Here is a 16,206-nt window from a genome sequence, read left to right on the forward strand (position 1 = left end):
CTTCCCTAATATAACTTCATATACATAATTTTTTTTTGTCAAATCAAATTCACTTGTAACACATTTGAGAACAAATAAAATTCCAGTTTTGAAAATATTTTTCATCCCCCCCAAACTTAAATTTTTAACAGATTAAACATTTTAGCATCAAATATATATAAGTAGGAATTAAAATCTAAAATAGCATGCTAACAAGAATTTTTAAACCCTAATGATACAAGTAGAAAAACTAAAAACCGGAGTAAAATTAATTTTGATCAAATTTTCTAATATTTTCATTTCAATTCAACATATAGAGATTCAGTTGACTTGTAAGTAGTGGGTATAAACATAAAAGGTATAAACATAAAAACAAACTAAAACACTAACTTTGACTTCACAATCTCAAAATAAAAGCAAACACACAAACATGATAAAGGAAATATGTAAAAGAAATATACAAGGTAGCAGTTTCTGAAATTTAAATTTAGGATCTATGTTAGCAAGATTTTTAAGCTTTTCAAAAGACATAGAATTAAGTAAAGTTCTAAACTAACTAAATCACAAAACTCACAATTGTTACTACCCTAGAATTTAAAAACAAAATATTAACTAACACAACTATCACAACAACAATAAAACATCAAAGTCTAAATCAAAATACATAGTCCAAATCAACACACAGATGCAAATGTAGCAGTACCAGACCACGTACTCCTTAACATAAAAATAAATAACACCACAAATAACAAGTCCTAAACACATAGTCTAACACATATTACAGACATAGAAATAAATCAGTCTTCCTCCTCATCATCTTCAGAATCATCGCTATTCCAGACATTTGTAGATTCATAATCAGGGTATCTATGGAGGAAATTGCACTCCTGGGTCACCTCTAATTAGGCTCTCCAGAGACGAGTGGAATTTCTCTTCATAATCGCTCTTTCTCCTATTATACCTAAATGTATGACCTGCAAAGCTTTCTAAATTTCTTACCTTATAAGCGGTATAGTTGATATTGTTCATCATCCTCTGTAATAACGCGCTCTTGAGTCTCAGTTGACTCACCTCGAGATGTAGAAGCATGTGAAGCATATGGTCTTGATGAAAATGCAACAGATGTAGAAGCAGTAGACGTCTCCATTCCATAGCTCCTGAAAATCCTCCTCTCCAGCTAAAAATAGAATGCTCAGAATAAGTCTCCACATTCACCTTATTGATGGGCATTAGAGGTAACAATACTTCTTCCCAGCTATCATGTTTAACTCCAGCCTGCTCACACAAAGAAAAGATCAAGGAAGCAAATCCCAGACTTGCAGTAGTAATAGCTATGGCAGAACTGATGATAAACTGATAGATCAAAGCTCCAATGCTGATGAGCTTTCCTTCCTGAAGACAATAATTTAACGTCACTTTCTCTCTTGTAACTTCACTAAGATGATTTGTTGGAAGCAGACGAGTAGAAATAAAATAGTTTCAGGCCTTTGAAGGTGCACATAACTTTGAAATTGGGAAGTTAACTCTCCTCTCATTAGTGATTTTCCAAAGTCCTCTCCCAATAGTCAAGTAAGAAATAATTTTGTCTGACTGCCGCTTCAGTCAGACTATAATTTACATAAAAATATAAGGTATCAGGTGGTTGATGATAGAACAAGCTGATTACCTCTGGTGAAAAAAGTATCAACTTTCCTTGAACCATAACTCTATCATCTTCAGCCTCAAGGAGGTTAGCATAGAACTCACTAACAACAGAAATAATGACAACAGCAGAAAAATAACAGAATTGTTCCCACTGTCGGTGAACAATCAAATCTTCCACTTCTCCACCTGGATTCTTAAAACAACACTCCTAAATCAGTTTTCATGATTGCAACACTTCACTGTACTGATCTTGAGCCTTTAAACTAACAGATTTACTCGAATCGAAAGGGTTCTCTCTTTCCTTTGCTCCTCTTCATTCTTGATGTCATTCTATAAATTTTATAAATTCCAAAAATATCTTAAAAAATCAAGTCTAAACTAGTAAACTAATCTTCCAAAAGCACAAACTAAACTTCCCATGTAATTTCCAAAGATTTTTCCTCATTTTTCATCATGAGAAATGAATTTTCAAATTTCCCCAAATGTGCTCAAAATACATGGTGAAAATCTATTTTTTTTGTGTAGAAGTAATGCTCTTACCTCAAGGGACTTGGATCTAGCAAATTTCACTTGATTCCACCAGGAAATCTTCACTTAACATGTGCCCTAGCCCTCAAAAATCATAAACTCGAGAGGTTGAAGGTGATGGTGGCATTAACAATAGTGATTTTTGGGCTGAAATTTCACTTTTAATCGTTCGCGAATCGGTTTTCATGAACCGAAGCTTAAGTGCAGATAAGTGATGCTTAGGTGCCTGCCTCTCAGATTGGCTCGCGCTTAAGCACGATATGTGGCACCTAGACGCTAGTGCATGATTTTCAAAATTTTTAAATTAAAGTATAATGCACTATTTTCCTAAGTAAACCACCACTAAATGGTCTCATAGCACTTAAACGATTATTTTCAACTTCCTATAACTCCCCTCTCTCTCAAAATTCTCCATAGTAACTATTTCAATTTGAGGCTAAAAATAACACAATTTTTCACACAAATAAACTTATATTAATTCACAAACGAGTACAAATATAATTAACACTTAATTCTCACTCCAAATAGTCTTGGATGAGAAAATTTTATTAAATTCAAACACTTAACAATCATTTCACAATTAAACTCATAAAAAGTCATAAACACTAAAAAAACACTAACATGTAAACACAGTGACTCCAAATTCATTTCACAATTAAACTCATAAAAAGTCATAAACACTAAAAAAACACTAACATGTAAACACACAGTGACTCCAAACAAATATACTCAAACATAGAACTTAATTACACTCTTCATTTGATGGGACAAACTTAGGTCTTTCATTAGTCTCTCTTGGGGCAATTGGAATATAAAGTTGATAAAACGAATGGTGGTGACATGCTTTGATGCAATCTTCTTCAATCCACTTTCGCTTAAGAAACATCTCCTTATCCGCTTCCTCTATAAAACTGGTTGGCTAAATTTGATTTTTAATTGCCATCCAACAGGCTCAAGATGTGCATGAATCTCCAATACCTTAGTCTCCAGCAAAGAGAAGGTTTTTCAACTTTGTTGATCTTCTCTAATATCTCTTCAATACTAATGCTAAGAAACCGTTATACATCTCTTGTGCACTTTGACTAATGAATTTCTTCCTCATGGTTTCTTCCTTCTTCTTCAAATCCATCTCCCATGAGGACATATCTCAAAATCTCTCTCTCCTAGACTTTAGGGCTAAAAGTGATCTGGGGTGAAATTCCTTCACAAAACCCTTCTATTTATAAGCCTAAATCTTTCCAATAACTCCTAGGCACATTTAGAAACTGCCTTCACACATTTTAAAAACTAATTGGCGGTTTTCCCTTCTGGAATCTGAATTTTTCACATGTGTTAAAACTTCCGCGCTTAAGCGCCAAATCTGCTGCTTAAGCGTCAGGGCACATTTTTGCACTAGTTAACTTAACATCCAAATTCTTATTCTAACATGTCTAAATCATTAAATAAAATCTTAAAATCAGTACTAACACATAATAGTCCCAAAAATAATACTCCAATTTTCTTAATCACACATAAAACATAAATTAAAACAAAAACACTATGATAATTATAGGTTGCCTCCCACAAAGCGCTTGGTTTTAAGTCATCAGCCTAACATAACAAGTGCTCAATCTGGTTGACCCAACGTCATTCCATCATTATATTTATGTTAATCCCTTATATAATAAGGTTTCAGTTTTTGTCCATTCACTTTAAAAATTTTCTCAGTATTAGGATCATTAATATGCACAGCTCTACAAGGATAAACTTTTATCACAACAAATGGGCCCATCCACCTTGACTTAAGTTTGCCTGGAAATAATCTTAACCATGCATTATATAGAAAAACTTGTTGCCCTGGCTGAAAATTTTTAGTAAGAATCTTTCTATCATGCCACATTTCCATCTTTTCTGTATAAATCTTAGCACTCTCATAAGATTAATTCCTTATCTTAGCACTATCATGCCACATTTCCATCCTTGTAACAATCTTTTCTCACCAACATCTTTTAAATTATAATTGAACTCTTTAATAGCCCAATATGGTTTATGTTCAAGTTCAACTGTTAAGTGACAAGCTTTCCCAAATACTTGCCTATATGGGGACATTCCTATAGGAGTTCTATATGCACTCCTATAAGCCCACAAAGCATAGTCAAGTTTAACTAACCAACCCATTTTTGTTGGATTCACAAATTTTTCCATAGTTCTCTTAATTTCTCGATTGGATAATTCAGCCAAACCACTTGTTTGAGGATGATAAGCAGTAGCAATCCTATGATTTATATAATATTTCTTTAATAACTTCTTCATAATGGCATTTATGAAATGACTTCCCCCATCACTAATGATAACTCTCAGCATCCCAAATCTACAAAATATGTTCATTTTCAAAAATTTTGCAACACTTTGAGCATCACATAAAGGTAAAGCAACAACTTCAATCCATTTGGATACATAGTCTACAGCTAACATAGTATATAAATTTTGGAAAGATGGTATAAATGGTCCCATGAAATCTAATCCCCAAACATCAAATATTTCAACTTCTAGCATATAATTGAGGTGCATCTCATTTCTTTTAAAAATATTGCCTATATTAACACCAAAATGTCTCACAAAATCAGAATTACGACATTTTTGGATTATCTCAAATGTTTGTTCTAATGGTACACATCTTCGAATAATCAGATCCTTTCCTTGTTTATATAAAAATGGGTCATCCCAAAAATAAGTCTTAGCTTTAGAAATAAATTTCCTCTTCTGTTGGTATGTCATTCCATAAGATATAATATCACTAACAATAAAGTTTACAATGTCGGCATAGCACAGAACATTCCACTCATTAATAGTGAGCAATTTTTCATCTGGAAAATGTTCATTAATTTATTTTTCAAAACAGAGTGGTTTTTCTAATTCAAGTCTAGACAAATGATCAGCAATTTGATTTTCTATCCCCTTCCGATCTATTATTTCAAAATCAAATTCCTGCAAAAGAAGAATCCATCTTATAAGTTAAGGTTTAGCATCCTTCTTTTTCATTAAATACTTAATAGCAGTAAATTCTTTTTCATTAAATACTTAATAGCAGAATGATATGTATGCACTACACAATGAGTTCCAATCAAATATGATCTAAATTTATAAAAAGCAAATATTATTTCTAATAACTCTTTTTCAGTAGTGTTGTAATTAATTTGATTTTCTTTAAGAGTTTTACTAGCATAGTAAATAACTTTAAAAATTTTATTATATATTTATCCTAAATCCTGAAACTGCTCTAATAGCATAATCACTAGCATCACACATCCATTCAAAAGGGTTTCCCCAGTCTGGTGAAACTATAATTGGTGCAGTGATTAATTTTTCTTTTAATAACTTAAAATCTTTAGGCATTCCTCATTAAAATTGAAAATTGTATCTTTCTCCAGTAAATGGCATAAAGGCTTAGTAATCTTTGAAAAGTCTTTAATATATCGTCTTTAGAATCCATCATGTCATAACAATCTCCTAATTTCCCTTACATTTATTAGATAAGGTAAATTAGCAATCACGTGAATTTTAGCAGGATCTACTTCCATATCATTTTCTGATATTTTTTGATATTTGATTTGATATTTGATGATCTAATACAATTCCTCCTACTATCATAAATTGACATTTTTCCCAATTAAGGACTAGATTATTTTCTTCACAGTGCTTAAGAACTTAAGATAAATTTTCTGAACACAAGTCAAATGAAGTTCCAAACACTGAAAAGTCGTCCATGAATACTTCAATCCTTTTTTCAATTAAATCAAAAAAAAGTGTCATCATACATCTTTGAAATGTAGTGGGGGCATTACATAAACTAAAGGGTATTCTTCTAAAAGCAAAAGTACCATAAGGATTGATCCTCAAAGTTTTTCCTTGATCCTCAGAAGTTATTTGTATTTGGTGATAACCGGTATATCCGTCCCGAAAATAAAAGTATTTATGCCCAGCTAGTCTATCCAACATTAGATCTAGAAAAGGTAATGGAAAATGATCGTTCCTAGTGGCAAGATTTAATTTTCTATAATTAATGCATATTCGCCACCCTGCAACTTGTCTAGTTGGTATTAATTTATTATGTTCGTTCACAGTCATAGTTACTCCTCCCTTTCTTAGGAACACAGTGAATTGGACTAACCCATGCACTATCTAAAATAGGGTAGATAATTCCAGCATCTAACGACTTTAAAATTTCTTTCTTTACAACTTCTTTCATAATAGGATTCAGTCTCCTTTAAGTATCAGCTATGAGTTTGTAGTTCTCTTCCATATGAATTCTATACATACAAATTGAAGGACTAATTCCTTTAATATCTGCAATTTTCCATCCAAAGGCTTTCTTAAAATTTTTCAGAATTTTCATCAACCTTTCTTCTTCTTCCATTGTTAATTTTGAGGAAATTATAATTGGTAAAGTAGAGGAATCTCCTAAAAAGGCATACTAACTTCAACTCAAGTTCTGGAGGTTTTTTAATAGATGGACAAAATGATTTATCTTTGTCTATCGTGTCCAAAATTTCAAAACTTTCTCGAACATAGTTTGAATCTTCCTTAAAAGATATTCACATTGATTGAATTCCCCTTCTTGCTCGTGTTCCAAATCTTTTTCTTCAATTTCTTCTTCATAAGTAATCTTGAAATGACATTCACTTAGGTATCTTATGACATTCATCCTATAACATTCATTCTCTTTACTTTTTGCAGGGTATTTTATTGATTTTGAAAAGTTAAAAGTAACAGTTTGATCATTGACGCGTATTGTTAATTCTCCTTTCTGCACATCTATCATTGCTCTTCCTGTAGCTAGGGAAGGTCTCCCCAAAATGATAGATATCTCTTTATCTTCCTCCATATCCAGCACAATGAAATCAACATGAAAGATAAATTGATTCACTTTCACTATGACATCTTCTATAACTCCTTTAGGGTATCTTATTGAACGATCTGCTAACTGCAGAGTTATAGTAGTTGGGGTTATTTCTCCTAATCCCAATCTTTTAAATATTGATAATGGCATAAGGTTAATTCTTGCACCTAAATCACATAAAGCTTTCCCATAAAATTTGTCTCCTATTGTACATGGAATTGTAAAGCAATTAGGATCTTTAAGCTTTTCAGGAAGCTTCTTCTGAATTATCGTACTGCACCCCTCACTAAGTGCAACAGTCTCATTATTTTCAAACTTCTTTTTTCTGTTGAGAATATCCTTCATAAACTTTACATAACCGGCATTTTCTCTATGGCTTCACCAAATGGAAGATTAATTGTAAGCTTCTTAAATATTTCCAAAAATTTTGAAAATTATTTATCCAACTTCTGCTAACGAAGTCTTTAAGGAAATGGATATTGTGGTTTTTCCAAATCAATTTTCAGCGGAGAAATCGATCTTTCAGAATCTTTTTAAGTGTGCTCTTTTGATTCTTCAATTTCTTCTCTCTCTACTCCAATTTCTTTTTGAACCCTACCTTCCAACTCTCTTCCACTTCTATGTTGAACAGCTTTTACTTACTCTTTATTTTGCTCTTTTAGATTTGGTTTAGTATTATTAAGAAGTGTTCCTTGGGATCTATTACTTAATGAATTTGCAATTTGCCCAAGTTATTTCTTAATATTTCTAATTGTAGCTCCTGGACTTTGTAATTGATTTCCCATTTGTAACACCACTTCTTCTATAAATAACTTCTTCTCCTTAGATTGTGTATTATTGTTGAAACCTGGATGATAGATAGATCTATAATTACTATTCCCTTGGTTGTTCCAATTTTCCAATGGGTTTCCTTGGTTGTTCCCCCATTACTGAATATTACATTACAGAAGTCAGATGCAAATTAGATACTTTTTAGCTCCTTTAGGAATTTCTCACTTTTTTACCTATACCTAAAAGAAAAAAATACACAAATACCTTCCATTAAAGTGAAATATCTCAAAAATAGGTATAAAAATGCATCTAAAAACACTATATATTCTAGGTGTATAAGAAGTCACCTAAGAAAACTCTCAATAAAAACCAATGGATAATGTCTTCTAAAATTTTAAAGGATACGACTTTTCAAAAGATCAGATAAAAAGGTGTGAAATAGGAATGGCTCAAATTTGGAACTTGTATTTTGGAATCAAAAGGAAGAAGAACAAGGGGATGTCATAAATCCTGAGGAGAACCCTGGTGACTTCCTAAGCTATCCTATGATTTGGCTTCAATTTTGAGAAAAAGAATTATTTAAATGTTACATTTTGCAAATTTTATTAATTAGGGCTTACATTTATGCGAGACGATCGCACAAATAGCCTAGAAGATGTGACAGTTTACATCGTGACGAATGACAACCTTAGAATCCTATGGTGAGTTAGGGCTTAAATTGTATAGCATAGCTATACAAAGGCATAAAGATGAGTTGAGGATTTATGTCGCACTAGGTCGACAACCTCAAAACCCTACGGCTTTTTATTTAATTTCTAAGGAAAGATGTGTTGTTGTAGATTCTCATGATGTAGAAGGCTGCCCACAAAGTTAGCGTCAAACTCATCGGCAAAGTAACTGTCCTAAAGTCTAAGATCCAAAAAGTTTAAATGACATGTTCAACGTTCAATCATTATCGGGGGTTAAAGTTGATTAAAGCGGTACCGATTAGAATCTCACGGTTCCCTCATTCTGGTATCACTATTTTGGTATCACTATTTTTTTTCGATATTTTTTTTCGATTTTACTTAGCTTAAATGAGTTGTTAAACCCATTTAAATCGGAGAGATCTTGTTAGCAACCGTGGGTTACCTCCTCCGAGGGACTCTCGTAAATTCAAAAGAAGGTTTTAAGTTTAGTGAAATTTCAAATGATTTATGGAAACCTTCGAAACAATTTGTTTTATATTTTTAAAAATGTTGATTAATTTTTTAAAATGATTTTGGTTTTTCTTGCAAACAAAGTAAAGTGAAGAACCAAGAAGTTCTAATATTTGGAAGCAAAAATAAATTAAAAATAAATTACAGATTACAGTACAGAAAAATGACAGAAATTAAATAACACTATAAAAGCGTACCTTTCATCTTCCCAGCATTCCCGCTGAAAGATTAGCTTTCGCAACATGCATATAATTATGCAAAAAAATAAATAAATTGCAAGAGTAGATGAAGGTGTATCTAACAGACTCCAAACTATGACTTACTGAGTCCCGAATGATATTTGTGGATGATTTTAGAACAAAATATAGCAAGTTCAATTTGTCCTTCAGAATATCCAAGAGATTCCAAAGTGTTCGAGGAATGATCCTGAACCACTTTAAAGATCTCTTAAAACATTTCGAGTTCATTTTGAAATTATCATATCATTTCATTAATCATCCAAGGTCAAGTTGTAATTACCCCATTACTCGTTGAACATTGACATTGTAATTATCCCAAGGACAGGGTACCCAATTAATCAGTTGATATTTTATTTAAAAATTATGTAGGTGAATGCCCCTAAGACATGTTTTTTAAGTTATTAAAGATTTTGTACCCACGACTAAAGTTGCACTCGTTGTGTATAGAACTGTTTATCATCAATCATGTTACCTTTTTCTAAATCTCATCAAATAAGCTTAAATATCAAGCCTAGATCACTATCAAGCCCTTAACAATTGCAATGGGAGAATGTGAAATTATTAAAATTTTAATTTATGTTATGCTTATCCTTACTAAAACATTATATGATATCCAATTGTGGGCTTAAAATAAGTGAGTTATCGTCCTCCTAGCCTAAGCCCATCACTTCATAATCACTTGATTTTTATTAAATTCTAATTATTGATTAATTTAAAAAATTATAATTTTACTCTTCTCATGGAAAGGTGGCAAATTGGTTTCTAATTTTTGACCCATTGTCTCAATCATCCAAAAGTGCTTAGTAAGATCAAAATTACCCATTTTTTCCCTTTGATTGATCCTGAATTTTGATTAAGGCACAAGAATCTAAAGTGACCATTTTGCCCTTGGGGCTCTACACTTCATAACTCATTAAGCATAATTTAAATGACTATGAAAATCTTAGAGTACCCTATTCATGGGGCAATTAAAACATCACATGAGAAAATGTGGGTTTTCAAATTTTTATATTAATAATTATTTTAACTTATAAAATAGGATTTTCAATATTAATTTATCAAAATTAAGTTTTTATTTATGGAAAGAAATTATTAGAGGTTCCTCTTAGGTCAGAGAAACATTTAGGCAAAATTCCATGATTTTTTTAAATTAGATTTTAATTTAATTTTATAATTATTTATTGATTTTTAGTGATTTAATTAAATAGAAAATATATTTTAATTACATAAATTATTTTTTATATTTTTATTAAATCTTTTTGAGTCCAGAAAACTTAGAGAAATAAGTTTTATACTTTTATAATTTATAATTTATTTATTATAAATATTTTAATGGGAAAATAAAAAATTATATTTTTTTGGCCTTTAAATTTTTTTTTTTAACTTAGAAAAATTGGGGAGAATATTTTAATGAGTCCTAAGTCATCACGAAACCAAGTAATCAAAAAACAATTAGGAACATTTTGAACCATTTTTGTACTTTTGAAATTTTTAATTATTTTTAATTATTTTTAATTTAAAATATAGTTAAAAATGAAGTATTATCTAATTCGCCACAACCCAAAGAACTCAAAAAACTACTTCTCATAATTTTTTCTAATAGTATTTATATTAATATAATTAATTTCTTACAAAAATACAATTTTTCTCATAAAATCAACTTTAGTACTCAAACTTAATCAAATAGCATTCAAATTTTTACAGTAAGTAAAAATTATTTTCTTACACAATGTGGAATTAATGTTATTAATTTTATATTAATATTTAATTTAAATAAATTATTACAATTTATAAACATTTAACTAATTATACAATTGCACAAAATTATTCAACCCATCATAATATTTTTTTATGCTCCTCTAACCAAAAGAAACCTACCAAAATTTATCTCATAAATTTTCAACTGATATTTTAATTTATATAAAAAATATAAGCCTAATAAGCCCTCAAGGTTTGAAAATTAGGGTTACAAGCATAGGAATGCTCTGTGACCTTGGAAAAATCAGAGAATATCTCCTTCGTCATGAAGAACAAACCCTAAAAATCTCAAGTCATGGTAAGCAAATTTAATCACAATAAATTAAAATACCACAAGAGTTTTTAATAAATCTAAAATTAAGGAGTCAAAAAATAATTTTTATTTTTTGTCCACATTATTCTCCTGTATTCACTGAGCAAGTGGGTATTTTTATTTTATTTTTATGATTTTTCTATGCAACTTTATGGATTTTCAAAGATCTAGAATTTAATTAAATCAGAAAAAGCCTAACTTTCTAGTTATCCAGCTCAACCTACGGCGGCTCTGAAAAGCCACGCGGCGCTACATCGTTTGACACTACCAGCCACCTCAGTTGTCACATGTTTCATTGTTCCGTTCCATCTCCTCGTCCGGCTCTATCACGACCGTCCATTAAATAAACACGAAAACGGATGACATCCGTTCATCATCCCCAATCTCCCTAACCTGAGTATTGTCCACACTAAAACCTTAAGATCTCTCTCAATACTCAACCAAATCACATGGGGTTTGTTCCTACACCTTCATCTACTCAAGACAAACATATCTATACGATTGATTGAGCATTAAATACATTATATAAGCATGAAGAATCAACTTAAGCTTGGATTGAGGGGAGAGTTCAATACCTTTGTCTTTGAGGTGTAGCATCAATTAGAGGTTTGATAAGCTTTAGAGGAGTCTAAAGAACCTTCAGATGAGCTCCTGGGTTGTGGTGATTTTTCTAGGCATGATTTTGACTAAGGCCGTTTTCAGGTGTTGGTCTAGGGTTATGCTAGTAGCTCTTTGTGATGGGTCTTTTGTGGGGAATCAACTCCTCTCACTCTGGGGATGGGGTTTGCATAATTAATTGAACTTTGGTGGACTATGGAGGTGTGGAGAAATATTTCCTGGTTTTGGCTGAGAATTTAGTGAGGAAATTGGCTCTGGAAAGTGGGAGTTAGGGTTGGAGAACAGTGGGATTGCACTTTGAGAGATTTGGAGAAGCTCTGGTGAGATTTTGGCAGAGTTTCTCATAAGTTTTAAGCACATTCTTTGTTGGCCATGAAAGGGGGTGTTTAAATAAAGGAGCTTAGGGTGGCCACCGAAGGCAATTGATGGGTGTAAAGCAGTGCTTAGGTGGAGGGCACAAGAGCTTCAATGGCCAATGGAACTTAGCCAACTCAAAGAAGTTTAATTTTGGGCTTTGGCCACTTTGGAATCCCTTGGGCTAGCTATTTCAGGTGGCTATGGTGGTGTCTGACCAAGTTTAAGTCATTCCTGGGCTCAGGGAGGCTAGGGGCTGAGGGAGCCAGGGGGTGGCTAATGATAGTTACCCTCTAATGGTAAGAGATAATGGATAAGAAATTTTCGTTTAGGCCCAAAAAAGGAGGAGATCCCTTAAATCAAGGGACCATTGGTCCATAGCTCATGTAGGGGGGCTAGGTGGGTCTAGTCTGGTCACGAGAGTCCAAATGGTGGTTGTAGTGGCTTTGGTTTGATCAATTTGGTTTGTTTTGATTAATTTTGGTGCATGGGTTCAATTTTGGGCATTTTGGCTTGAAGTTAGGTTTAGGTTAGGCTAGTCATGACATTGAGCTCAATTTATTGATCAAGATAATGTTGATGATTGTCACAATATGTTTAGAAAAGCTTTGGACTGATTTTGAATTAATTTGGATATTCAATTTGAAGGATTTTAGCTCATGGCTAATTTTGGAGATGTTAGGTTAGACTTGGGTTTAATTTGGGCTAGAGTTGGGTTATGAACCAATTGAGGATTTAATTTGATGTGGGTGATTGTCATAAAGAGTTTTGGATATCAATTGGGTGGAAATTTTCGGGTTATGGAGTTCAATTTGGTGGAATTTGGGGACATGGCCAATTTAGGGCAAATTTGGGGGTTTTGATCCAAGTTGATTTTGATTGAAATTGAGGCTTGAATAAGGCCAATTTAAGGTTCAATTTGATGTGGGGAAATGTTTTAAAGAGTTAATGATGCAAAATTAGGGCAATTGAATAAATTTTGGGGGTTCAATTTGGTGAAATTTTGGCTTAGGGTGAAAATGGAGCTTTTTTATTTAGGTTGAAATTGGATTCAAATGTGGGTCAATCGGATTTTGATTTGGTTTAAATTAAGATTTGCTTGATTAATTTTATTTTAGAATTGAATTTGTGGAAAATTGAGATCAAATAGATGGACATTAGGGGTGAATTGAGGTAATTTTGCCTTTTAGGGTAATTTGGGGCTTTTGGTCAAAATGGGTCAAATTTGTCAACTCAAGCTCAATGGAGTGGTTCAAATTAATTTTTTGGACATTTGAAATGATTTTAAATTTTTTGGGACAATTTGAAATGATTTTAAATATTTTGGGACAATTTGGATCACTAAGGATATTTTGGTAATTTTGACAAAATGAGGAGTATTTTGGTAATTTTGAAACTTTTGGGGGTGTTTTGGACAATATGGGTGGTTTTAAATGGGTTGAGATGATTTTTGGACAAAATTGGGTATTTTAGGTAATTTTGGGAATTCTGGGGTTTCAAGGGTAGTTTAGTAATTTGGATAGATTTGGGGGCAAATGGAATGGGGTGTCAATCACACTACTTGAGCCATGGACTAAAAGAATTCTCTACTTTGGGTCTTCCATGTACTGGTCTCAGCTAAACCCTAGCCTAGGGCTAATGGGTTTGGGGGACCAACTACACGTGCCTCCGAAAGGGTTAAAGGATCAAAGTTAAGCATGTTTGGGTGTAAGGTTATGAGTGGAAGTGTAATGTGCAAGTGTGTGTGTGAGACCAACCATGATCACACCACTAGAGGGTTAACTCTAAGGCTAAGCAGTCTTATGGGGACTCCCCTTGAGCTCCCCCATATTGACACCCCACCTACTAAGTGTTTCAGGACCAATATTTGAAACTTCAAGTTGAGCAAAGAGGAGTTTAGAATTTCTAATGGTGAGGGTTTCTTTTCTAGTCCTCTAGGAATATTCAACAGGAAAGTCCTATGGCTAGACACTGGGCTACTAAAAAGGAAAGACAGGACCTCAACCAAAAATGAGGTCAACAAAGAGCAGTATACACAAGTAAAAAGAGGAATATAGAAAATCTAAACATGAAATATATCTTGATTATTTCTAAAACAAACATAAAAGCAGGACAAGTATGACATATTTAGCAACAAAAAATAAAAAGTTCATGGATTTAATCATTTCAAATTTTGTCTCTTAGTGCAAAGTCACCCATCCACCTTAACATAAGTCTAAATTAACTTACTTTATGATTCTCATACACCATAAGGGTTTGCAAGCCTAACAACAATCTCATAAAATTTATAGTCAAGTCTAAGTGGTACTTTTCAATGTACAATAGGTTTTATGCATTCAATCTACGGCTCTAACCATTTAAGCTTGACATTTCCTCTCAACTCACTCTTCCAAATAACATTAACATAACCTAAACCTAAAATGATAATTTAAAGTGATAAAACTTAAAATAAACTTAAATTAATCAAAAGAAAGAACAAAGAAGAGGAAAAGAGAAATTGCACTATCCATAGTTTTTTCCATTCTAGGCTCTCCAAGCTCTCTCCATAACTTTTCCTAAACATCAATTTTACATGCATAATACATATGAATGAAAATAATTGAGTGAATAGGCTTAATTTCTTCAATGCCTTATGATGGGAGTGGAGCTGAAGGATGAGGGTAGTTTCGGTGATTTATGTAAGCATGATCTGGTCGTTCCCTCCTAGCTATTTTTAATGGCGACTGTATCGCGAAGGTTTATTTGGGAAGGCAATTGTTTTGAGTGAAACCATAAAGAAGAGGGAGAAGGAAAGGGAAGTGGGAAAGGGCTGAAGGAGCTTGAGAGAGGTTCAAGAAGAAGAGGAGACCAAGAGACGAAGAGCAAAGAAATAAAATTTAATCAGGAATAAAGAATTATTTAGTATGTTGCTTCAGATTTCTATGTAATTTTCATTTAACAAACTTTGATGCTAACAAGGAAATCCAAGAGACGAAGAGCAAAGAAATAAAATTTAATCAAAAATAAAGAGTTATTTAGTATGTTGCATCAGATTTCTATCTAATTTGCATTGAACAAACTTTGATGCTAACAAGGAAATTTTTTTCCTCTCTTTATTTGATGCAACTTCGACGCCAACATAATTACAACTCCAGTGAAGTTTCACCGTTTTTAGAATATTTTTTTCATCAAACTTTTTGATGCAAATCAGACACTAATTAGACGTAAAATATGTTGGAATAATCAAAACTTATTCTCCTTGACTTAAGCGCCACAAATCTAATGGAAATATTTGTGTCTAAAAATTCCAACACAAATATCGGATGCTAATACCAGCTCCTCTTATAGTCAGGAGTATGAACCTTTTATCTCTGAACAACTCCAATAAAACTTAGTTCTATTTTTTGTATATTTGTGTTAAGAAATTATAACCTTTTGCCTTTTAAAATCTAAGCTCTTCAAAGTAGACTTAGTAGCGTAACTTTTTCTGTTATAAAAGTTAAATAGTTCCTTCATAGGACATATATGTGGACTCTAATTCCATATATCATTTAATCTACATGAATACTTATGTGATTGATTGATTGTTTCATAGAAAGTTTGGGCATCAGTTATATCTCATTGGAAACTTATATTGTGATTTGTTATTTCATTTTTTGGCTTGGTTAATACTTTTCTTGAAATTTTTAGCAAACTGGATGATTAATTGGTTGTATGAGTTTTTGTGCACTACAACTTTATATAAAATGTTGAATTCTACAAATGTCTTGGTTTTTTTTCTATGAGTTGTTTTTTTCTCACTTACAACTATATATGATCTGGATATTACACTCGACATTATTGACCTTTATTTCTTTATTTATATGTGTAGGTTATTTCTGTCTATATTCATGGCACTCTGAAAAGTTGAATGGTTTTTCCTTCTCTTAAAGAATCCATGAACAT

This window comes from Phalaenopsis equestris, unplaced genomic scaffold (assembly GCF_001263595.1).
Source record: "Phalaenopsis equestris unplaced genomic scaffold, ASM126359v1 Scaffold000839, whole genome shotgun sequence".
NCBI classification, from domain to species: Eukaryota; Viridiplantae; Streptophyta; class Magnoliopsida; order Asparagales; family Orchidaceae; genus Phalaenopsis; species Phalaenopsis equestris.